This window comes from Mus musculus, chromosome 18 (genome assembly GCF_000001635.26).
Source record: "Mus musculus strain C57BL/6J chromosome 18, GRCm38.p6 C57BL/6J".
Classification (NCBI taxonomy): Eukaryota; Metazoa; Chordata; class Mammalia; order Rodentia; family Muridae; genus Mus; species Mus musculus.
Genome location: NC_000084.6, coordinates 29466405 through 29492530, shown reverse-complemented (window position 1 = coordinate 29492530; position 26126 = coordinate 29466405). Strand labels below are relative to the sequence as shown.

At 38.5% G+C, this 26126-nt stretch overlaps 1 long non-coding RNA gene across 1 annotated transcript in view; it reads left to right on the top strand.

The window, feature by feature from the left end:
* Window positions 1-26126, top strand: part of 4930578E11Rik (RIKEN cDNA 4930578E11 gene) — a 99701-nt gene that overhangs the window by 3886 nt on the left and 69689 nt on the right. The window contains exon 2 of the long non-coding RNA NR_045391.1: window positions 20596-20690. This is a non-coding gene — a long non-coding RNA (RIKEN cDNA 4930578E11 gene). The remainder of the gene's footprint in view (window positions 1-20595; window positions 20691-26126) is intronic.

Here is a 26126-nt window from a genome sequence, read left to right as displayed (position 1 = left end):
AAATGGAAAATTGAAGTAATCCCACTAAAATAAGGGACAAGGCAAGGCTTCCCACTCTCTCTCTATTCAATATAGTACTTGAAATTCTAGCTAAAGCAATTAGACAACAAAAGGACATCAAAGGAATACAAATTGGAAAGGAATACGTCGTGGTATCACTATTTGAACATAATATGTTAGTATACCTAAGTGACCCCAAAATTCAACCAGAGAACTCCTACAGCTCATACAGAATTTTAGAAAAGTGGCTGGATAAAAATTTAATTCAAACAAATCAGTAGCTTTTCTCTACACAAAAGATAAATGGGCTGAAAAAGAAATTAAGAAAACAATGGCCTTCACAATAATCACAAATAATATAAAGTATCTTGGTCTAAATCTAACAAAGCAAGTGAAAGATCTGTATGACAAGAACTTCAAGTCTCTGAAGAAAGAAATTGAAGAAGACCTCAGGAGATGGAAAGATATCCTATGCTCATGGATTGACAGGATTAGCAGTAAAAATGGCCATCTTGACAAAAGCAATTGACAGATTCATTGCAATCTCTATCAAAATTCCAACTCAATTATTCACAGAGATAGACCAATTCTCAAGTTCATCTAGAATAACAAAAGACCCAGGATAGCTAAAACAATTCTCAACAATAAAAATACCTTCTAGTGGAATAACCATTGCTGACCAAAAGCTCTACTACAGACCAATAGTCATAAAAACTGCATGGTATTGGTACAGAGACAGACAAGTAGATCAATGGAGTAGAATTCAACATCCAGAAATAAACCCACATCTAAGATCACTTGATCTTTGACAAACCAAAACCATCCAGTGGAAAAATGAAAGTATTTTCAATCAATGGTGCTGGTCTAACTGTAATTCTGCATGTAGAAGAATGCAAATTGAACCATTTTTTTTTCTCCTTGTACAACACTAATGTGCAAGTATGTCATGGACTTCCACATAAAACCAAATATGCTGAATTTAGTATCTTTCTCAACTTTTTGTCACCTTATCTTTTGAAGTAGTGTCTCTTGGTGAACCACCAGTTTGGGTAGACTCTTTGGTCAGCAATCTTGAGGGATCTCCCCATTTCTGTATACCCAGTGCTGAGATTACATGCGTGCACTGTGGTTCTCAGTTTTCGTATAAACTCAGGTCAGCTTTTCTTTGGCTACGCTGTGTCCTTGGCCCCTTCCAATTTGTTGTCATAAAATTGCTTTTTCATTTTACCAAACCAGAAAACTTCTACACAGTTTTATAGGGACCGGATATTGTTGGAGTTTTAAGAAAAGTTGACCTCAATATTGAAATCCTGTTGTTTCAAATTATAACTTCTAGAAGAATGAAATATGCCCTCAAAATAAATATCAAGCCCTCTAAGGCCCAGCTGATCAGATCATGAAGGTAAAGAATCTTCTGAATTCACCATCCTATTATCTTCTGCTTATTGTGTCCTGAAGGTAGCAAATGAATACTTTTTTTAGTGGATCCCCACTCAACCTGTACTAGATAGCACTTATACAAGGACTGCTTCCTAGATGAATACCAGAGAGAAAATCGTACAAGCGGGACAATTCCCATTCATGTTCGTCCCAAGCAGAGAAGCTTGTGAGTGCACTCTACAAAAGACGAGGTCATTATAAAGAATCCTATGACTAATCTAGAATCCTGTTAAGCCAGGTATTTGGTATATACTTATTTATTTTACTCTCAAAAATTTATTCAATATTTTGTGTTTGTCTCTTGTGCTAATACTCTTTTGTTTGTTTGTTTTCTTAACACATGGGTAAACAAACCAAAGAATAAATTGCTGTCTTTGGGAAGCACAGCATATCAGACAATCTAGTCTTCCTGCTGTTAAGCTCAACACTGGGACTCACGCTGCTACAAAAATCTTGTTCATTTCATAGATATCATATTTTATTAAGTTTACTAAAGGTAATTATTAACATTTTCTCTGTGAGAGGACAATATATAAAACAGCTTTTAGGTTTGTACCTAAAGAAATTGGAATTGTCTTCTTCTGAAGATTTATATAACTGTTTCATTTTTTATTGTCTAATTATTTTTTAAATATAATATATATATATGTATATATTGATGACTTATGAATTAATACTACTCATGGCCAACTTTAATGTACATCTACTCTTCAAGATTGGCACCTGTACTCTCATGTTTTCATTTCATTCCATGTTATTTTTTCCATTTCATACATAGACATAAACACATGCACAGATACACAGAGACACACACAAACACAGACACAGACATGCACAGAGGCACATAAATACAAACACATAGACATACATGGATATACACAGAGACACATAGGGACACACTGACACACAGAAACACACAACATACACACATGCACAGATATGCATAGATACAGATACATGTATATAGACACACACACGGGCACACAGACATACACACAGACACATGTACACAGATACAGACACAGAGACACAGAGACAGACAAACAAACACTCATACTCACACACAGAAATAATGAAAAACTATAAATACCTAATAAAAATAAATAAAAAACTCCCCAATATCTGAAAAGCCTCCAAATCTAATGATGGCATTGACCATTCAGCTTCATGTAAAACAAACAGGATGGAACACTTAATGTCTACAATAAAACCCAGGATACTTAGATGATCAAAGTCAAGTAAATTGAAATTTGACCTGTTGCATACAGGTTAAAAAAAATATAAGTACTCCCCTCTTCAAATTACCTATAAATATCACAGGAAGTATTGGATCACCATGAACAGAAATGGGATAAAATATTCAATTTGATGAGCAAAACAAAGTTACAAATCAATATTAATTTTCTTTTCGCAACTTACCAAGTAGGGCATTTTGGGACATTCCTGTCATGCCAACACTTAGAAGGAGCTCAAGGGCATCTTCAGTTGCATAGAGGGAAGGAGGCTACCTTGGAATATGTGACAGATAATCTCTCTCTCTCTCTCTCTCTCTCTCTCTCTCTCTCTCTCTCTCTCTGTCTCTCTCTCTCTCTCTCTCTCTCTGTCTCTCTGTCTCTCTGTCTCTGTCTCTCTCTCTCTCTCTCTCTCTCTCTCTCTCTCTCTCTCTCTGTCGTGTTGAATGACTGGAAAGGACTTTAAAGCTACAAGTGAAGACACTCCTCTCCATTAGACATGCCTCATAAGAAATAAATATATGAAATACTTCAGACTAAACTAAAAAGCTTATAACCAGCACAAAAAGTTGGCTATCCTGACACAGTGGTATATAAAAATGATGCAACGTTAACATACCTATCAGTAGGAAAGGGTAAAAGTGATCAGAAACATAGACATTTACGGCAAATAGATGATTCAGAAAGCAGCAAGATCTGAACAACCACATGATGCACGTACTGTGGGAGAGGATATAGTGCTAAGATGCTCCAAGCTGCTGGACATAAGTTATTCGCAAATTATAGTGAAATTCTAGAACTAGTCAAGTTGGAAAATAAGCTTCACTGTAAACAAACAATGTATAACAAACAGAAAATGAGAACTGGAATAAAAACATACTGCTAAGACCAAAAAAAAAAAATCCTTAAAATGTATGAGATGCATTAATACAAAACACAAAGAGACGATGATATCAAAAAAATGAGAAATCTTTAATAATGAATCTAAATTTAAACTTCCTACATCTGAAAACAAGAAAACGTTAATAGGAATTTAGCAAAGGAAATAATAATTACAGCAAATTTACATGCAACCGATGATGAAAAATCAATTAAAATGCAATTCTTTATTTTAAAGAAAAACTTCCAAATATTCAGGTGTATTAAGGGAAAAAGGATGAAGAACTCATGTAAATTAGAACAAGTAGAAAAGAGATGATATAATGGCTTCCACACAAGTAGAAAATGAAAACATCATAAACACCAATTATGACCACATATATCAATAAATTGAACAACTGGAAGAAATGGATAAATTAACCAAATCATAAAACCTTCTAAAACTAAATGTGAGTACTTAACATGAACAGACAAATAATGAGGAAGAAACAGATGTGACTACTCACAGGCAAACCCCTCCTAGCAAAGTACCTCAAGACAAAGAACACAGACTAGGATGTAGCTCCAAACACTTGCTCTCAGTGCTAGCCTGCTGCTGTTCTTCTCATGTTTGCTCCTCCCAGGATTATCATCACTTCTTGAGGTTGAACTTTCTCCTAGAGTCCTTTAATTCTTCCCAGTATGAGAACATGACATTGTCACCATTGTTTAGGCATTGAAGCTTATGTGGAAGTGACAAGACATTTAACACTACAACATGCGTTCAAAATGAAAACAGTGAGCAATTTCTCACACAGGCAGGCATCACATGGATTTTCCACAGGGAAACAATCCTCTTTCCTTGAAACATATCTGACATTTGGCAGTGCTCTAACCTGAAGGACCTTTCTACCATCTATTATAACCCAAACCGGAGTCGACGCTTAGGCCATCCACTTCCCAGCAACAGATACCATGGAGTTTAGAAGATTCATAGGAGCCCTTGACATTAGTTAGTCTTGAGGAAAGGGGGCCATCACTAGACTGAAACAAACAAATAAACAAACAAACAACAAACAAAAACACTCAAAGCCAAAATGGTTGTTCATAATGACATCCATCTATACAGAAAGTTAAAGGAAAGAGCAAGTATGCTCAAGAGTCATAGAAGAAACAGGACATAAATTCAATACCCAGTGGTAAAAATTAACATGCTCAATGGAAAAAAACCCAAAGTGAGATTGAATATAAACAAATTGGAGATATCAGAAGAAAATAATTAAAATAATAACAAATCTAATATCTAACATAGAAATTATCAAAATAAAGTGAAAGTATTTTTAAATATAAGCAGAATAGCTGTAAGTTATAAATTTGGCCAGACAATCAGTAAAGATAAAGAAAATAACCATAACATTAGTCTTTGTTACTTTTTCCAATTAATCTTTTTTAGAAAATTCCTGCAAATTAAGTTATTTTCAATTTCAATGAAAAAATTGTTAGATTAATATTTTTCCCAATGAAATAACTCTCAGCATATATAAAATGATACAATCCATTATATACCTATTAAATGACGATACAATTAATTTAGAAATGAGTAATAACAAAAATAAATGAAAGAAAATAGCAAATATTTTGTGGTTAGATAACATGTATAGAAATAAAAATGGATTTCAAGTCAGGTGTTTTATTATAACTTTATCTGAAGAGAAACAAAATTTCAACATATCAGGGTCTGTTGAATTTAACTTAAAAATTAAGGGAATCTTATAGTGATACCTAGTAATACATAGAAATTTGAGAAAAATGCATTCATAAATGGATAATCAAATTTCAACCTTAAAGGACAAAAGACAAAGTCACAGATATACAAAAGAAATCATAAAGATCATAAGAAAACCTAATGAAAAAAATCATAAGATAATTTAAAGAATAAATAGCCAAAATATTCTTTGAGATATTAATTACAGTGATAGATCATTATCAATTATGAAAAATAAGAAAAGAAGAGAGATGTAATGAAATAATGTCAGTAATACACAAATTACCAACATCAGATAGAACCCAAGAAACAGATTCTACAGATCTTTGGATATATACTTTGAGCACTGCTTAAGATATTTAAGCATTCACTATTAAAAATGCCATCAACTACCCAAAGAAAATGAATAGATGCTCTTCAAAAACACTTGCACTTGCATAGAAATAGTTATTTCATATTATATTTTGTAATGGTCACAACTCAAAGAAGAAAGACATCCACTGAAATACATGGATGTGTTCTGTCAGTGGATTCTCTTCCATTCTAGTAGAAATGTTTGCCAAGATTTAGATGAGATCTGGAATGGTATTTAAGATAACAACAATTAGCTTCATCAAGGAGTTCAAGGTTTTTTTTTTTTAAATACACAAAATGAGCTAAAAATATTAAAAAAAGATTTTAAAAGATTATCAGTGTAGTGCCCAAGAAAATACAAACACAAGACTCATGAAAACGATGAGTCTACTTTAATACTTACTAATGAAATTTAATAAAGTGATAGAAACATTGAAGAGGACTCAAGATGAAATAAGTTGGAACTGGAAAAAAATCCAGTTACTCACTAGATACAACAAAAGAAAGAAAGCCTTACAAATTGAGTGAATTAAAGAAAAGTTAGAATATCAGGGTTGGAAAAGAGAGTAGTAGATCTACACCAAACAAACAAAGAATATCAAAAACTGAAACTATCAAAAACCAGGAAAGAAACATACAGAAAATTCAGGACATTATGTAAAGTCAAACCTTTCAATTTTGGTATAGATAATGGAAAAGAATCTAAAATCAATACCAAAGATTAGATCTTAAACAAGATCATTGATAACTTTGCCAAACTTTTTTTTTAAAAAAAGACAAATTCATACAAGTTCAAGAGGCAGCCAGAAGAGCAAATAGACTATACAAGGAAGAATATATCACAGTTAAACAGCTAAAACACTAATCACAGATATCAAGAAAGAAAATTGAAAGCTGGAAAAAAATTTAAATTTTCACTGCTCTAGAGATGTTGGGACTTGGGAGAATAGAGTTAAAGAATGCGGCAGACTCATGTCTCATGCAAGTGCCAATTTAATTTATTGCATCAGACAATTCATAGTCTGTAGCTTAAGAGCTCTTAGTAATAGTGAATATGAATTCTGAACTGTAGCCAGGTAAGGCTTCCAGTGGTGGGACTGGGTTACATTCATTTGAGTTGTTCAGGTGGTCCCCATGAAGACCACTAAACATCTCAAGCTGATGCTAGAACAAAATACAGCTCTGTCAAAACTGACAAGCAAATCTGATTGCTGATGACAACACACACAGAGCTCACTGATTGCTGGGTGTAGAGAGGTGGGGCTGGTGCAAGGATGGAGGCTTCATCTGTACCTTATAGTCTGTTTGATGTGAGAAGGTACTCTTCAGTGCTTGGTCTTGAGTCTCTTTTTTTCCCTCATATTTGGTTGTCTTATCCAGCCTCAATAGGAGGGTTTTTACCTTGTTTTGTACCTTGTTTTGTCATGTTTGGTCATTGTCTCTTGAGGCAGGATTGTTCCTAAAGATGAAACACATAGGAATGGATCTGCAGGGGAGGGAGGGCTTAGAGGATTGGAGGTAGAGAAAACTGTGGTCAAATGTATTATATTAAAGAAGACTCTATTTTCAAAAGAAAAGAAAAGATTCCATTATTCTAATAACTAAGTAGATATTGTATTAAAACTAACAAGGAGAGATAAATAGGGACATTTCATTATAACCAAGAGGACAGTCAATCTATAACACATTACAATCCTCAACATGTAGGCACCAAGCTCTGAAATACATAATTTCATAAAGAAAAAAATCAACTGTTGTGTTTTACGACATAAATTAGCATCAATCCAGTAACAATAGGTGATTTAAATTACTCATTTCATATCTTTCTCTGGTCTCTGAAAACACATCTGTATGGTACACATCCATCTATGCAGATAAGCATTTATATACATGAAATAAAAGCAAACTAATATGTTAACAAAGAAGTTATATTTCTTGTCTTTATAGAATGATTATTGAAAAATTCATAAGCATAATAAATGGGCAGAATATATTACTGAGTTTAAAAACTGATATGGCATATTATGTTAGATATAGACACTTTAATGAACAAAGGAAAAGGCAATCACTATAATAGAAGCATATACGGTAAACAGAAAAGGCTGTCTAAAATTAGGAATCCATAAAATGAGACTGTAGAGAGGAATCCTCAAACTATGTAATCATGAAAGACAGGAGTATCTGTGAAGAGATATGAAATTAAAGAATGCTTAAAGAAGTGCTGGGTGATTTCAGCGTGGGGGTGTGCACCCTGTTCTTTGTTTAGGTAGTTTTTTGTTTTGTTTTGTTTTTTGTTTTGCTTTGTTTTGTTTTTATAAGTTTCATGATTCCATTAACAGTGAGAAGCCAATTATTTCTTAGACATAAATTATAAGAACTTTTACATCTTTTGGAGTTCTTTAGTGAATACTTAAAGTTGCCCTTCAGAGTTTAGAATCCTTCTCAGGCCTGAAGACTGACTTCACCAAATGTGTTGACTACACATACAGAGACCTGTGAAGACTAGGTATTTAGAGTCAACAGGAGTCTATACCATACACAAATTTAGAACTTATAACCGTATGTAAATAGTAGATATTTTACAAAACAAATTACCAACAAAACTTTATAATTTACTTTTAGACTGATTGTATTTGAGGGAATTGGGAAAAACAGAGAAAGCAAGGATCATACTATATGTCTAAGGAATGATGAATACATGTCTGAGATTGGCACAATGAGGCAAGATTTTCCTATCCAGTTACATTAAAATATTAGTGCAGCAGGATGCCTGTGATTGAACAGGGAAAATGGAAATAGAGCTAAGAGTTGCAGAGACATAGAGCATCTCAGAAAAGAAGGGAAGTCAAGATGTAGGCAGTTGGACATGAAGAAGAACCTGAACCAGTGTGGCTTTAAATAGCCACAGGTAGTTATGATATCATAAAGGATAGAATAATTGGGATAACTTGTCTAATCTAGGTGGGCAGCTTTTATCATTATCAATTCTGAAGTTGGTGTATTGGCATCTTGTGAATTGAGAATTTATTGATACATAAATCTGATTGGTTAATTATAAGCTTCAAGAGTTTTGATTTAATTGAAGACTGGAATGTGGGACGGCCGATTACAGGGTTTTTGGGCTTAGAAGGAAGTAGTGGAGCCAGAGACAAGTGAGCCAAAGCTGGGAATACAGACCTGTTGCTGCCTGGGCTAGCTAGAGACAGAGTCAGCAGGACCATGTTAGGGCAGAGAGTTGTAGCTGACTGTCATTGCGTGGGGCTGGCGTGGCAGCAAAGGGAATTCCAGAACTCCATTCCCCCCTGAGAGTTGGCAGGCAGTAACATGGAAAGTCTGATGGTCATTTTTAATATTTTCCACAACAGGCACAAGAGTTTGGAGGCATGGCCATGAGAATGAATGGAAATCTCCAACTGACTGTGGTAGAATGGTGAAAGACATCTTCAGGATGATACCGCGACCTGGGATAAGGGAGGTGCCCAAGAAAAATGGGATTGACCTTAGCAGGACTCATCCTACAGCAAGGCAGGAACCCCAGTGGAGTGATATACACACCAACCCACCCACAAAACTTGCTTTTTATTTTTTTAGGTATTTATTTCATTTACATTTCCAATGCTATCCCAAAAGTCCCCTCCACGCTCCTCCACACACTCCCCCAACCACCCACTCCCACTTCTTGGCCCTAGCGTTCCCCTGTACTGAGGCATATAAAGTTTGCACAACCAATGGGCCTTTCTTTCCACTGATGGCCGACTAGGCCATCTTCTGATACATATGCAGCTAGAGACATGAGCTCCGGGGTTACTGGTTAGTTAATATTGTTGTTCCATCTATAGGGTTGCAGATCCCTTTAGCTCCTTGGTTACTTTCTCTAGCTCCTCCTTTGGGGGCCCTGTGATCCATCCAATAGCTGACTGTGAGCATCCACTTCTGTGTTTTGCTAGGCCCCGGCATAGTCTCACAAAAGACAGCTAGATCAGGGTCCTTTCAGCAAAATCTTGCTAGTGTATGTAATGGTGTCAGGATTTGGAGGCTGATTATGGGATGGATCCCTGGATATGGCAGTCTCTTGATGGTTCATCCTTTTGTCTCAGCTCCAAACTTTGTCTCTGTAACTCCTTCCATGGGTGTTTTGTTCCCAGTTCTAAGAAGGGGCAAAGTAGTGTCCACACTTTGGTTTTCATTCTTCTTGAGTTTCATGTGTTTAGAAAATTGTTTCTTATATCTTGGGTATTCTAAGTTTCTGGGTTAATATCCACTGATCAGTGAGTACATATTGTGTGAGTTGTTTTGTGATTGGGTTACAAATTGATTCTCTCTATAAGAAATGAAGGCATAGGTCATGGAGCAGAGAGTGAGAGAATGGCCAGTCAATAATCAGCCCATCTTGAGACCCATCCCTATGGCAAACACCAATCACTGATACTATTGATGATACACTGCTATGCTTGCAGACAATAGTCTAACATGGCTGTCCTCTGAGATAGCTGACTAAGACAGATACAGACACCCACAGCCAAACATAGAGCTTGGGGACTCCTTTGAAAGAATAGCAGGAAGAATTGCAGGGCCGGAAACAGAGAGGAACTCTACAGGAAGACCAAAAGAGTCAAAAACCTGGAACCTTGGGGCTCTGGAGATTGAACCACCAATCAAAGAACATACTCAGGCTGGAACTGGGACTCCCTGCACATGTGTAGCAGATGTGATGCTTGGTCTTTATGTGGGTTCTGAACAACTTGAGTGGGAAAAATCCCAAAAACTATTGCCTATATGTGGGATGCATTCTTCTAGCCTGGCTGGCTGCCTTCTCTTGCCTCAGTGGGAAAGGATGCACCTAGCCTTGTAGAGACTTGATGTGGCAGGGTAGAGGACCCAGAGGACCCTTACCTACTCAGAGGAGAAGGGGATGGGGAATAGATTGTGGGAGAGGGTGGTCAGGAAGGAACAGTGAGTGGCATGCAATATGAATAAGTTAAAAAAATATATAAAAAAGATATTGGAGGTAATATTTATCATTGCCCATATTTCCCAGTTTTATTGTAATACAGGTCACTGCTTGGGTGAAATTCTATCCTGCCAGATACTTACTTACTTCTTCCTAAGTTTTGAAAACTCTTACCCACTCCTAAGTCATTAAACAGCAACTTATTAAGCAGTTTAAGAAAGAAAGACCTTGAGCCAGGCCCTGCTGCAGCAGAAGCCCCACCTTGCTGCCTACCAATGGCTGACCAACACAGCTACCATCAGAGCCCAGATACAGCACTTTCAGTTAATGCAACTCAACATCTTCCCCATCTATGAGCTGCTGGAGCACAGGAAGGAACTGGTTATGCAGAAGCAAGCTCCAGAATCGTGTCAGCAGGATAGCTGAGATGAGTTTCAGCAATTGTCCAGTATTTATTGTGCTTCAGAAACCGGACATCTTGAACCAGACTAATGACTTGTTACCATAATTATATGTGTGTAAAGCTCTCTGGGCAAATTATACATACACATCAACATATGCATATTGATATATGTGCATGTACATGTGTACTTAGACACATGCATACAAATATATACACACTATCTATGCAGTTTTCATTACCACTTCAGAGACTGAGTATTTTGCAGTAGAGGTGGTAAAGATAGAGGAACAGAGTGGTGAATGGGAGGTGGAGAAAGAGGTGAAACTGGAGATGTGAAAGTGGTGATAGCTTCAAGAGAAGCCTATAGTGGACAGGGAATGTGGCATTGACCAGTATGGCCAACAGGAAAGAGTGTAGTAGCCTGAAGCTTACACTCTGACTCAGCCCCCAAGCTTGCTGCCCAGCCACATGATACCCTGATTTTGAGCAACGACTGGATGTTCAAGTTGAAGAATGATCATTTCTGGATTATACCTTCTTAAAAGATTTCTAGGGTCCATGCTGCTCCTGGAGGCCACTTTGGTATCTGAGGTCTGATGCCCCAGGCCATGTTTTGTGGATGCCTGAGCCCAAGGTTTGTGTGGATATCCAAAATTCTATAACAGTCAGGGGCTATATTGGTGTCCATAGCGCATGTTACCCCTGTAAGCCATGAAGATGGCTATGATCTGTGCTGGCACCTGAAACCATGTTGACTGCTGTGGCCCATATTGCTACTAAGGGCAACGTCTGGATCTACAGTTGTTCTGAACCTGGGTCTATGTTGATGTCCACTGTCTGTGTTACCACTGAAAATGAGGCAAATATTTGTGAGCTATGCTGCAACATGAAGCCATATAGATGTTCAAGTGACATGCTCCCACTGGTAGTCATATTAATGAGTGGCCTTTTCTTCCCCCTGAGGCCATGGTGATGTTCAGGTCCATGCTGCCACCACAGGCCATGCCTAGGTCCATGGTCCTTATGTGTCAGAGCGCCATGTTGTTGCCCGTGGCCAGTACTGCCAGTAGGACCATGCTGAGTTCTATGGCACTTACTGATGTCCCAGGTTTATGCTTTTTCCAGAAACTGTTTTCAAATCCAAGATCTATGCTCCCAATGACTGGATAAGGCAAGGAAGCTACTTTGCCATGCTATCAATGACTGTAGATTCAGAGTTGAAAAAGAACAACATAGAAGACTTCTGTGACAATACCAATCCCCTCTCATCCTATTCTCTTCCAAAAATGTAACAGCCTAGAAAGCCTCCAAAGGAAATATTAAAATTGTGATGAGAATGATGAAGTGTAGCTCTCTACAATTGATGGCTTCTGGCAGGTGTGCAGGTGGAGAAGGACTCAGTTTTCTTTAAGGGGCTGGACCCTGGGAGTTTGATCATGCTCCAGTGACTATAGGTGCAACAAAATTTGGAATTTTTTCTTTTTTTTTCTTCTTTCTTTTGGGGTGGTCACAAGGTGAGTGTTGGTGACAGACCTGGGAATACTGGGAATACAATGCAATGCTATTTGAGTTTATATTCTGAAATTCCCAAATAAACAATAAATATATTGTAAAAAGAAGACCTTACAATTAGGTCATTTGATAAAAATTCTAATTCATAAGGGATTGTGTAAGCTTTATGCTCTACAGTTACTTCTACTCCTAAGTGAACCCATCAAGATTAACTCTCTCTGATAGCCTAATAAATAAATGCATGAATCAGAGGAGCTCTGTGTAGAAGCATTTCTCCTTGTATTCATTCTAATTCATTTTACCAAATGTGACTTGGTTATGTACAGTTTTTCAAATGGTTGACACATACTGATATGTCTTCCTTTGATATTCACAAATGGACCACAGAAAAACACCTGTTGTGTTCAGAAGACAGAATCAAAGGAAGACATATCATAACTTCCTGATTAGATTAATTATTCAGTTGAAACTGCTGGTCTTATCTGTTGTATTACCTGTTTACAAGAGTGGCGTTTTTCTTATAGAGAACTCGGTGTGTATGTGAAAGGGGCTGCATTAGTTCCTTTTCTGTGCTGTGATAAAATACCATGACCAAAGCAACAACAGGAGGAAACATTTGTTGGGATTGTACAGTTTCAGAAAGATGAAAGTCCATGATGGTGGAGAAACCGTGGAAACAAGTGGCAGATGTGGTATTTGGAGCAAAAAGCTGAGGGACATGTCTTGAACAAAAAGCAGAAAGCAGAAGGAGCAAACAGAAGTGGGGTAAAGGTTTTCACCTGAAGGCAAGTTCTCAGTGACATGCTTCCTTCAACAAGACTACAATACATAAACATGCATGCTAGGTTTGATAAACAGTCTCTGGTCAAATCTGAACTTACTTTTGCAGAAAAGTTAGGCATCAGAAGAAGGTTAGGGCATCTTACTACTGTTTGCTGGACAAACAAGAAATTCTTCTCAGACCACACAGAGGTGAAAGATAAAACATAAATGTAAATGGTTAAAACTGAACAGAGGGGTCAGGTGTTCTGACAAACATGAAAATGCAACTGACACTTGCTATTTTTTTTCATTAGATTCCCATAGAAATCTGATTCATTCTGTCTTTATCTGTCTCTATCTTATGTCTGTCTGTCTGTCTGTCTGTCTGTCTGTCTGTCTGCCTGCCTGCATTTCTTTGTCTGTCTCTATATCTGTCCCTCCCTCCCTTTCTCCACCTGCACACACATGGTTCTGTTCTTGTGAGCTACATTCTGTTTTTCATCAATAGAGATGAGTCAAGAAGAACTACTATCCACCACTACTGTTTTTTTTTGTTTGTTTGTTTGCTTGCTTGTTTTGTTTAGGTTTTAATTATGGCTCTTAGTACAGGGTAAGTTTCCTGCTCTGTTTCACACCCACGTTAAGTAAAATACCAATGATGCCATGTACAATTGCAGAAGGACCTCCCCAGAGGACATCCAAGACTTCCCATGATGGCTGTGACTTCTGAAGAGAATGGGAATAAAGGACCTCTCTCTTTTTCAGTGGCTTGGTAGCTTTAGAATAGTATTATTATAAAGAATGCATGAGTGGGTGGTCCTGTCACATCAGATGAAAGCAGCAGATCTTTGTCCTTTCTCTACCCCTAAATTTACAGATCACTTTAAGGCTGATGTATTCTTTCAGTCATGCTCAGGAGTGAACTTGCTTAATTTGGTAAATTGAAGGCACTAACTGCTAAAAGAAATCTCAAAGTATGAAGTATATCCATAAGTTTTCGCTCATAGACTTGTACTTTCCATGTATATCTATCCAATGACCCCATTCAAGTCACTTCCTAATCATTTGTTATTCAGTTTTTCATCTAAGTAAATTTGTAATTGATGTGTGTGTGTGTGTGTGTGTGTGTGTGTGTGTGTGTGTGAGAGAGAGAGAGAGAGAGGGTAGGGAGGGAGAGAAATGGGTATAGGACCCACAGAAATATACTTAAGCATTTTTGCTCTACGAATAAAATAAAATGCAATGTTTTGAAATAGATTTTCACTCCTGTGTCCTTTTAGCTAGTAGTGCAACATTGAGAAAGATAATGGACATCAAAGTTCAAAGGTAAAATTGACAGTTGCTGATGCTTAAAATTTTTACTTGGTTGTTAGATGCAGATAAAATGATAAAAATCTCCCCGTGTGAATAGGGAATTTAGAATTTTATGTTTAAAGAAAGAACATATGAATTAGCAGAACAGTGTAAGCGTCTTCTAGTTTTTTTTTTTTAGAAGACTGTTGTGTGGCCCAGATGAGCCCATTAAAGCCGAGGGGTAGAAGCAATTGTAGAAACCAGTTCAAGGTTATCAGCACTTGATTTTCTTAAGAAGTATGTCGTCTTTGGCAGGCACTGAGGTGCTTCCCATCAGAGGTATTCAAGCTGAGTGATGACGGTCGATAATCACCGGTCTCTTTTGACACTGCATCAGTGATACACAAAGCATCCGCATGAAATCAGTTTTCCTATTTTCCTTGATAATAATTACAATTGTGTTCAAATCTCTGGGCTGGCACAATCAGAATCAACATCCCTAGAATTCAAGTGTTCCCTCCACTCTTTTATTTTCTTAGCTAACATAACTTCTTATTTTGAAGAAGAGGGGGAAAAAAGCCCAAAGGTACCATACACATCAAAATTCTCTTGAAATATAACATTTTGATGAGTTAAGAAGTAAAGCAGTAAGAAATAAGTATGGATTAAATGTCTCTTAAAAAAATGGGTGTTAAAAATTGATGGAACAGTACCTAGCACAACACACTAAGGACTTTGCCAAGTCTCTAGCGTTTGAAATATTCTTTGTTACACTTGACAAAGTCGACCCCACTGAGTGTCTCAAAAGATATTGCCACCACAGGCTGGCACAGCTACCCATAAATACACAGTGTGAGTTTTCAAACAGATTCTTCCATTCAGAAACAAAACATAGTCCAAGTCTGAGTGATGGAGGGTTTCCTGGACATCTTCCAACCAGAGAAAACAAATCTGGAATGCTGTAGCTATTGTCCTTAATAAGCTAGCAATCCAGGCTTTGCGTTTATGCAGTCCATTGTTGTGTGCCTATTGTGGTGGTTGCTGTGATGTTGATGTTGTGTTACCCTAAAGGAATCTTTTCATTGTTATGCCCTATTCTAAAAAAACAAAAAGATTCACAGCATTGCTTGGGTGACTTCTTAACCTCTTTCTGACTTTCATTTGCCACTTCTCCACTAGATCTTTCTAATATCTTCCCTATTCTCTTATTCTATCAGCCCCCTCCCCCATCTCCAGTTCATACTGTTCACACTTTTTCATGTGGAGACAAAACACTTCTTCATTTTACCCTTCTCTTTCTTAGTTACTACAACTATGGGCAAGTCCAGCGGAATCTTCAAATCTGCCATATGGAGAGGAGGCTGTAAGGATGGGCAACTAAGGTCTGAGATGAGCCATGAGCTGTCTCTTTGTATTTGGAGACTGTGGAGCCATTATTTTCAGCTCTCACCCTCCCTGAGAAACAAACTCGTGTATACTACAGTTAGTATGAACATTTGGTTCTGTGTAAAATCAAGTTTATTCTAATGGATTTGTCATTAGGATAGATATATGTTTGGGAGACCCAGAAGTGTGGGACCATGAAAGGCAGTCTGTGTTCTGGTCAAGTAAGGTTTACTCCAGAGACCCAGTAGAAAATCCTACAAGGGACAGAACTGTGAGCTATGCCCCCAGACACAAATGCTTGACATCAGGAGCCTTCAACTCCATCACTCTGTGGCTATCAGCCACGTAGGCTATCCAGACTTCACCCTCACAGTTACCTGGCAATAGCCAGGTATGCTCCTCCCTACAGTTACCCTGCAACAGCAAGGTTGCCCAGCCCACTATAAAAGGGGATGCATGGTCCCTCCTCTCCCTCTTGCCTCTCTTGCTTCTCTTGTTTTCTCTCTAGCCCTCTTGCTCCCTCTCTCCCCATCCCTTCTCGCCTCTCTCCATGTGGCCATGGCTGCCCATTGCCTCTCTTCTTCTTCTTCTTCTTCTTCTTCTTCTTCTTCTTCTTCTTCTTCTTCTTCTTCTTCTTCTTCTTCTTCTTCTTCTTCTTCCTTCTTCTTCTTCTTCTTTCTTCTTCTTCTTCTTTTCTTCTTCTTCTTTCTTCTTCTTTTCTTCTTCTTCTTCTTCTTCTTCTTCTTCTTCTTCTTCTTCTTCTTCTTCTTCTTCTTCTTCTTCTTCTTCTTCTTCTCCTTCTCCTTCTCCTTCTCCTTCTTCCCCTACTCCCTTCTCCCTTCTCCCCTTCCCCTTCTCCCTTCCCCTTCTCCCTTCCCCTTCCTCCTCCTCCTCCTTCCTCTCTGTCTCTCTGTCTCTCTGTCTCTCTGTCTCTCTCTCTCTCTCTCTCTCTCTCTCTCTCTCTCTGTCTCTCTCTCTCTCTCTCTCTCTGCTTTTCTACAATAAAGCTCTAAAACCATGGACTGTCTCTTCTCATTGAGATCCGCCATGCTGGAGCAATTGGTGCTTGAGCAATGGAGGGAGCTTCCCTCTAAGGAGCCACAGGTCTAATCTCCTACCAGGAGGTCTTCCTGTGTTCCAGCCTTGGCTGCCAGCCAACTCAAGCTGCCAGCTGAGCTAGCAGCCCAAGCTAGCCAGACTCTCTCATCCCTGTGGTAGTGGTAACCTGCTAGAGTTCTCCCCCTACATTCCCCTTCAGTCCCCCTGCCAGAGTTCGTTTGAGGGCCTGTTTTAAGAGCCTGCTCTTCTGAGACATACAGCAGTCTGGGATGTCCAAGAGAGAGAACCAGTCTTCCTGGGCCACTGTGATGCCTAGAGACACCAAAACCAGCTCTCCCACAGTACCCAACAGTTGGTGGTACTCAAGAGTCAGAGCAGAGAATGCACCTTCCTCAAACCCTGGAGTAGGCAGGCAGTGCAGCCTGTGAGGCCTGACACCCATCCCGGGAGATTCTGTTGGGTCCCGTGGCAGTCTTCCTGAGAGATTGGTGGGACATAGGTCTCTCCTACGTCTTTATTTCCATTTGCCTGGTGCCCCACACAGAAGAAATGGTTGGAAACACTTCTGGGATGGCTGAGTTATCTCTCTCCTACTATTGCCTATTGCCTGGGAATTATGAGTCAAGGGAACCACCAGGCTGCCGATAAATCTAAAGATTGGCCATGCTAGTTGTTAGCATGCACTACATTTATGAACATGAAGATCAGGCAAATAGGCACATTGTTCCTGAGAGGATGACAGTAGCTGATGATGCCACTTGTGCTAAAGTATGATCAGAATTCAGGTCTGAGGGGTACTAGAGTGTAAAAAGGATATGAGACACCTAGGTATACACACAGTGCTCACTAGTCACATATGCTACAGTACATGGCTTTCTGAGAGGCAACTGGTGACACATGAACAGCAGGTTGTGTAGACCTAGTGTGAATAGAAATGCAGTGTACCCACAAGTAATTTCGTACTGATTACATAGGAAACAATGTTTTTGAAGGCTATGTAATTATAATTAATTTTAACTTTGAAAATATTTTTAAAAACTATTTTATTCTTCTCAAACTTTAATTCATGTATATACTTTATGTAGAGCATATTCCTTCTCAGAGATACTGTCTGCACTTGGCTCATCCCTGACCACTGCTGCTGTTCTTCATTCAATGCTACTTTACTTCCTCTTTCATGAAATGCATGTATGTGTGTATTAATATGCCATATATATATATATATACATATATATATATAATTTATGTATGTACATGAAATCTAGGGGTAATAAATATTAGAATACTTATCATATATTAAATGTACATGTTAAACACTCTTGGCTCCACCATAGAAAGGCCTGCAGTTCACACCATGTTAAAGAACAAAGAGTATAGAAAGAAAGAGATCACACATGATGAAAAAACTTTCTGAGACAAAACGTGTTTCAGTTCAAAGACCTGAATATGTTTGTTCCCAAAGAGTGGGGGTTTGCTACTGTGTCAGTGAAAGAGCTCTGCACAGGACACTTGGGGTTGATGGTAGGCTATAAGAGGACTGGACTTTCTTTTATTGATACTTATTAGTTATTATTGGTATATTCAAGTAAAAATATCCCTGGAAAGAGAGACACAGGTATAGTGTTCAGTATCCTAGTCCCAAAGGAAGGCCAAATCATGCAAACACACAGCTGAGCACAACGAGACAGAAGTGGAAAGCTGGTACAACCAGAGACCATAAAGGATGTAGAGAATCCATGCCAAGGCATGGCTGATGGTACATTGCAGTGAAATCCTCGGTCAGCAGTAAACTTGGATTTTGAAAAAACAAAACAAAACAAAACAAACAAACAACAACAACAACAAAGAAAAACCAACCAACCAACCAACCAACCAACCAACCAACTAAACTCTTAAGAGTTTTAAAAAGTTGAATTCCTCTACATGATAACAACCAGTTGTGCCAGCACCAATTGTTGAAAATGCTGTCTTTCTTCCACTGGATGGTTTTAGCTCCCTTGTCAAAGATCAAGTGACCATACGTGTGTGGGTTCATCTCTGGGTCTTCAATTCTATTCCATTGGTCTACTTGTCTGTCAGTATACCAGTACCATGCAGTTTTTATCACAATTGCTCTGTAGTACAGCTTTAGGTCAGGCATGGTGATTCCACCAGAGGTTCTTTTATCCTTGAGAAGAGTTTTTGCTATCCTAGGTTTTTTGTTATTCCAGATGAATTTGAAGATTGCTCTTTCTAATTCGTTGAAGAATTGAGTTGAAATTTTAATGGGGATTGCATTGAATCTGTAGATTGCTTTTGGCAAGATAACCATTTTTACAATGTTGATCCTGCCAATCCATGAGCATAGGAGATCTTTCCATCTTCTGAGATCTTCTTTAATTTCTTTCTTTATTGACTTGAAGTTTTTATCATACAGATCTTTCACTTCCTTAGTTAGAGTCACCCCAAGATATTTTATATTATTTGTGACTATTGAGAAGGGTGTTGTTTCCCTAATTTCTTTCTCAGCCTGTTTATTCTTTGTGTAGAGAAAGGCCATCCACTATGCCCCTCCTTAGAATTGGAAACAAAACACCCATGGAAGAGTTACAAAGACAAAGTTTGGAGCTGAGACGAAAGGATGGACCATCTAGAGACTGCCATATCCAGAGATCCACCCCATAATCAGCTTCCAAACGCTGACACCATTGCATACACTAGCAAGATTTTATCGAAAGGACCCAGATGTAGCTGTCTCTTGTGAGACTATGCCGGGGCCTAGCAAACACAGAAGTGGATGCTCACAGTCAGCTATTGGATGGATCACAGGGCTCCCAATGGAGGAGCTAGAGAAAGTACCCAAGGAGCTAAAGGGATCTGCAACCCTATAGGTGGAACAACATTATGAACTAACCAGTACCCCGGAGCTCTTGACTCTAGCTGCATATGTATCAAAAGATGGCCTAGTCGGCCATCACTGGAAAGAGAGGCCCATTGGACACGCAAACTTTATATGCCCCAGTACAGGGGAACACCAGGGCCAAAAAATGGAATGGGTGGGTAGGGAAGTTGGGGGGAGGGTATGGGGGACTTTTGGGATAGCATTGGAAATGTAATTGAGGAAAATATGTAATAAAAAATATTTAAAAAATATGAAAAGACAAAAAAAAGTTGAATTCCAGAGACAAACATGTTTTATCATGGTAAAGGTCCAAAGAAGTTATGAATAAATAATTTTTGTGTTTGTCTCAGCTATTTGAATTGTCATTTTTCTATTAGCTGCTCATTAGTGTATTGATTCTTAAATAAAATATAATATGTAAAAATAAAGTAGTATAGGTAATGCAGTTAATAGAAAAATTTCAATATCTGGATAGGCATTGTGATGTACAGCTATAATCCTAGGATTCAGATGCTAAGGTTGTAAGATAAGGGATTCAGAGGATGTAAAGCCATCTTGTGTATAGTGTAAGACTGCATGCTAAATAAATAGATTAAATGAATGCATGAGTGAATGAATGAATGAATGAATGAATAAACAAACTTTCCATGTATGGATGTGTTTGTGGCAAGATATTTACTTTATTTTATTTTTTGTCAGTGCCACTGTAGACTAAGAATTAGACACATCATCTTATAAGCCTCCATGAGGGTCGGTATTGCTGCCTTAAAATCCTGGGTCTTCAGCAAACACAGGTAAGTTTTAGCTCAAGTAGAGGGTCCATGATCCCAGACTAAAAAATTGCAGTCAAGGTGGGGACCTACTGTGTGCATGTAAAGCACTCTCTGAGTAGGAACCAACTGTGTGGGCTTCCTCGTGTCTTTTCTTTTATACCTGTTGCTACATGAAATATATACTTGGACTCACTTATTTCCTCAAAGGGCTTGAGCAACTGAGCATGACAACCTTCAAGAGAAAGTGCCACTCACTTGCTAAGAAACCATGTATGAAAAATCGGATGGTTTTCTTTGACTGGATGGAGTTTGTACTTCAAACACTTGAAATATACTTAGTATTTCAGGAATTGTAGAAATTTTTGAGAAAGAAAAGCAGGGGGAGTGATAAGTGAAGGTATCTTGGATCTATGAAGCTCCAGTTGTGTGAGAGAAAGGTTTGCCATGCAGTGTTTTTCTGTGTTGAATTTGAAATACTGAGGATCAAAGTGTCAGAGAGTACCCAGTACTCGGGAGAATGTTCTACTACAGAAACGTTTACACCCTTGTATGGAATGTTCTATGGAAGTATTCATGTGGTCTTTCTTTTGCATCAACCAGAAACATGTTTTCACAGAAAACAAAGCAGAACACAGTCTACCTGCAAGCAAGCCAAATCAGACAGATCCAGAATAAAACCAGTGCCATTTAAATACATCATCCTAACAGTCAGCCACCTCCACCTTCCTTCCGTTTCCACTCATGCTGAAAATGAGGAAGAATGAAGCAGTTTGACAATTTTCTTTAAATGTAACCAGAGAAAAGAAACTCAAATATACAGGTGTAAAAGCAAAATAGAACAAAACAAAATTCAAGGCCATCTTTTCCCACGCACTCATTTACAAATGGAGAGACTCAGACTCTCTGAGGGAAAGACAAAAGGGAGATAAGTGATCGCACAGTATGATGCTCAGCGGCGCAATGCCCTATGGGATCATTTCCTGGGGCCTGGCAAGTGTGAGAGTCTGAATCTTTACAGTCTGGGAAAGGACGAGGTGCAGATCTGTAAACTGTAATTGGGCAGACTCAGACAGCTCTCAATTTAGCTGTTGCTCCACAAGCAAGCAGAGGCCTCCTCTGTTGACACTGATGATGGAGATGTTAGCAGAGGGTAGTGAGAGGCACTTGGCTGCCTCCCCTGGAGACCAGGCAGGGCATGCCTTCCTGGGTACTGGGAGGAAAATTCGGCTCATTAAAAACAGAAAGTTTTCTCTGACATTTTTCAACCCTCTCTACACGATTCCTCCCTTGTCTTCATTTCTCAGCCTGACCTTTTCCTCTCACCTTTGCCCCAAGGGTCAACGGAGCTTCATGGTTGATACAGATTTTTTTAACAGCAGCAATTTCAACCCAGTAAGAAGTGTCCCCAAAGCACAGAAGGTATCAGACTAAAGTGCCTCTCCAACAACTTGATACGCAGGCTAATTCACAAAGGCATAGAGGAAGGGATGTGTTGTTTTGTTCTTGACTTTTTCAAAATCTAGACATTCCCGTGGCCCTGCCTCACCCTTTGGCTTTTTACAAATAATCACCTTTAAAATGTGATGTTTCAGAATCACACTCACGTATCTGTCTTCGTAGTTTGGCCAGTGTAATTATCTTTGCACATAACTCTCGGTATAAAGTTCAAGTGACTCAAGGACTCAGCTCTCTGCTTCAGTTCCTTTAATATGCTTCAAGTTTATTACAGAAAATTTCAACATAATAGAAAGTGCAGATTATAGAACAAGCAACTTCCACAGACTCTTCAATCCTGTTAAACACTGACCAGTGCTATCTAACCCTGCTGCATCTCTAGTCAACTTCTAATCAGTCATCATCACACTTCCTGGAAATCTCAAATATTACATGTTTTTACTTGTAAATATACCAATATGTACATCTGAAATGTAAAGGGATTAGAAACACGTAAATTAAAGAACACATATATATTCCCTGACTAAAACTAACAAGTCCTCTTTCTAACCAGACATCTCGATTATGTTAAAAATAATATTTAACATTATATTTGTTGAGTTAAATTTAAGAAAAGTCTATTTCTTGTGGTTTTTGATTTCTTCTTACTTCTTGTTTGATCTATCCATCCTTCACATCTTCTATTTATGGAAAATTGTTTCTAAATAAGCACCCAGGAAGATGACTTAATAGGCAAAAGCAGTGATCATACAAGTCTGATAGTAAAGTCCAGAACCCAGGACACATATAAAAATTCTAATACAGTGCCATGTAACAGTAATCCCAGTTGTTTTCTTATCATGAGATGGAAGGTGGCCACAAGGGAATTACCCTGGGGTGTACAGCACAAGAACAGAACTAAGGTTTAATAACATGCTTTCCAAAGTCACCTTACCTTCATAGAAGTATAAGGGATATGTCATTATGTACACACACATACACACACAGACACACTCACACAAACACAGACACACAAATATACAAATATATATATATACATACATATATAATATCCTTGTAGAATGTCTGGTACTCTGGATTTTTCCTAATACAGTTCCCAAATGTGATATCTTATTTTCTCTGTTTCATTCTTTCTTTAATTGATGAAATTTTAGACAGATTTTCTTTCTTTGTCTTTCCTGATTTACTTACTGCATCTTCACTCTAAAAAAGTCCATTTCTGAGAAGACCATATTCAACGTGACTCCCCTATTTCAGCTCCAGAATATAGAGAAGATACTATTAAGTCAGGGTTAATCTTTGGATAGCGATAGTTGTAGCTGGGGAAGAGCATTTCCATCAGAAAGTTTATAAAATGTAGCTACATTTCTATTGAAAGTTGGCTTTTTATTTCCTCCATGTATTGAGCACTTCATGACCAGGATTGTTTTAAATTTTACTAGATAACATTAAGTTATTGTATCTAAACCTTAACTTCCCATTTCACACAAAGACCTCTTTTGTCAATGTGTTGTTTTCTGAAAAACAAACAAGCAAACAACCAACCAGACTAAACTGATAAGTAAGGCCTCCGATGGAAAGCTTCCAGAAGGATTCCATTTTAAAATGTTAATATCTGTGGTGATATGAATAAGAATAGGCTCATATAGGAGTTACAGAGACAAAGTTTGGAGCTGAGATGAAAGGATGGACCATGTAGAGACTGCCATATCCAGGGATCCACCCCATAATCAGCATCCAAACGCTGACACCATTGCATACACTAGCAAGATTTTATTGAAAGGACCCAGATGTAGCTGTCTCTTGTGAGACTATGCCGGGGCCTAGCAAACACAGAAGTGGATGCTCACAGTCAGCTAATGGATGGATCATAGGGCTCCCAATGGAGGAGCTAGAGAAAGTAGCCAAGGAGCTAAAGGGATCTGCAACCCTATAGGTGGAACAACATTATGAACTAACCAGTACCCCGGAGCTCTTGACTCTAGCTGCATATATATCAAAAGATGGCCTAGTCGGCCATCACTGGAAAGAGAGGCCCATTGGACTTGCAAACTTTATATGCCCCAGTACAGGGGAACACCAGGGCCAAAAAGGGGGAGTGGGTGGGCAGGGGAGTGGGGGTGGGTGGATATGGGGGACTTTTGGTATAGCATTGGAAATGTAAATGAGCTAAATACCTAATAAAAAATGGAAAAAAAAAGAATAGGCTCATATATTTGAACCTTTAGGCATCAGAGAGTGGCACTACTTGAGAAAGTTTAGGAGATTTCGTCTTATTGGTGTCATTGTGGCCTTGTTGGAGGAAGTGAGTGACCGAGGGAAGACTGAGCTTTCAAAAGCCCAAGCCAGGCCCAGGGGCTCTCTTTCTTTGCTGCCTGCAGATTCAGATATAGATATCACAGCTGCTTCCGCAAGGCCACATCTGCCTGTGTACTGCCATGATGCTTGCCATGATGGTAATGAACAAAACGTTTGAACCTGTAATCAGGACTTATTTAATTCTTTATTTTATGAGTTGCTATGGCCATGGTTTCTCTTCCTAATCATACAACACTAAGACAGAGATCGGTACCAGGATTAGAGCTATTGCAGCAACAGGACAGTCCTGACTATGCTGCTTATTGGCTGAATGTGGAAATTGGACTTTGGGTCAGGAAAGTGGGTAAATATTTTAGTGGTCATACTAGTAGAATCAAGGAACACAGTGGCGCAGAAGGCAATGTAGATTATGATGGCATAGCTAAAAGCATTCCAGAGGGGTAAGACTGTTCTTGTGATAGTTTAGTGAAGAATGTGGCTGCTTTCTACCCTTGTCAAAAAAAAATCTGCTTGAGGCTAAATTGAAAAGTTTCGAATTATTGACACTGGCAGAGAATTCAAGACAGTCTAGTAGTCTGCCGTGCAGCTTCATTAGTGGCTACTCTTCGGTAGGTCTGTAATGAAAAGGAGCAAGCTGTGCAAGGAAAAAAAAATACAAAATGTACAGTTTGAGAAGGAAATGAACAGCAGAAAGTATAATGGAGTTAAGACTGGTGGTGCTCAAAGGATAAAAAGTTTCCAGAAAAGTCTGATGTTAAATAGAATAATGGGAGTGGTAAACCCAGGGCAAGAATCCACTCAACTAAGCTTCCAACTCCTGAAAAATAAGAAAAGAAAATGTCAAGCAGTGAGGGAAACCAGCATAACCAGAAAGCTGATGCAGATGTAGCTGAGTGAGGGAGCCATGTTTCAGCCCCAGCAAGTAGCTGAACTTAGCAGGCTCAGCCAAATAGTTCTGGATTTACCATCAAAGGTACAAGAAAGGTGTTGTAGACACTCCCTCTACAGCTAAGGAAAGGCTCTGAGGCTAGGCATGTGTCAAGGGTATTCATTTATGGAGGCCCAGAGAGGCCATTACATGAAGCTGTAAAGGTGAAGCCTGAATTTCACTTGAAACCCCAAGGTGCTGGAGTTGCCCCAAGTCATGGGATACCTGCCAAGAAGAGCTTCAGACTGCATGTAGAACCAGGTCAAGAGAGAGAAGTGTGTTACACTTAACAAAACTGCAATTAGATGGTGCTCTGAAGAGTCACTTTTTTTTATCAGACATAGATGTGAAATTTAAAGTATGTCCTCCTGGTTTTTAGTCTTACTTTGGTCCAGTATTTTCTTGCTGCATCTTTGTTCTTCCACTTTGGAATGGCATGTATATTCTGTGGTATTATATATTACAAAGTGGTGATATACTTTTTATTCTGATTTACAGAGGGTTATAATTAAGACATTGCTATGAGTCTCAGGAGAGACTTTGAACTTTTAAACAGTGCTGAGATTACTACAGATTATTTGGAATTGTAGTTGAACTGAATGCAGCTTTGCATTATTTTATGGCTACAAGCCTAAGGACTCGGGGAGGAGCATATGATTATTTGAATAAAATGGCACAGTCATCAGACAGTGGCACTACTTGAGAAGGATTATATGGTGTGTCCTTGTTAGAGTCATTGTAGTCTTATTGAAGTA